The sequence below is a fragment of the Solanum tuberosum genome, unplaced genomic scaffold, assembly GCF_000226075.1.
Source record: "Solanum tuberosum cultivar DM 1-3 516 R44 unplaced genomic scaffold, SolTub_3.0 scf00690, whole genome shotgun sequence".
Taxonomy (NCBI): Eukaryota; Viridiplantae; Streptophyta; class Magnoliopsida; order Solanales; family Solanaceae; genus Solanum; species Solanum tuberosum.
In genome coordinates this window covers 172,699-173,442 of record NW_006239628.1, presented here as the reverse complement: position 1 = coordinate 173,442, position 744 = coordinate 172,699, and positions in this window count along the sequence as shown.

The following is a 744-nucleotide window of genomic DNA, read 5'->3' as shown; positions in this document are numbered from 1 at the left end:
AAATACAAATAAAAAATACAAAACAAAGATAAAATGTCAAAAAAAGGAAAAAAAAGATGAATACAAATACTGGTCATAGAGAGATGCCACATCAAATTGTCAATATTCAGCTTTATATATACATATATAGGTTCATGCCCTTAGATGTTATTTTATTACTTTAGCTGGCATCGACATTTTTGTAAATCTGATATCTACTTTGGAACATTTTATAATGTGGCATAGGCTGACAATTGAGATCATAAATTTAAAATAATAAAATTTAAAATAATAAAATTTAACCGCTTTTTAAAAAAAATAATCATATAACTAATTTGATTTACACTCCAAAATTCATAGGTGTCACATAATTTACACATTAATTCTTCATTACTTAATATATGTAATTATATCAATAACATATAAATTGAAATTAAAAATACATATTTTATTTGAAAATCACGTAATAGTCCTATAAGGTATAATAATTAACAACTTAACATATTTTAAAATTTTAGTTGACTCTCCGAATTCCATATGTCTCATGTAATTGAGACAGAGAAAAACATATATTGGTTTAAAATTAATAAAAATATTATAAATTATAATAATTAACAACTTAAAATTTATAAAAAAAAACCTTTAAAATTTTTTAGTTGGCTCTCCAAATTCAATCGGTATTACAATAATTAAAACATAGAAATTAACATAGATTGGACTCCTGCTGACATTTATGTTTCCTTTTTCTAAATTTTCTCTTTTATA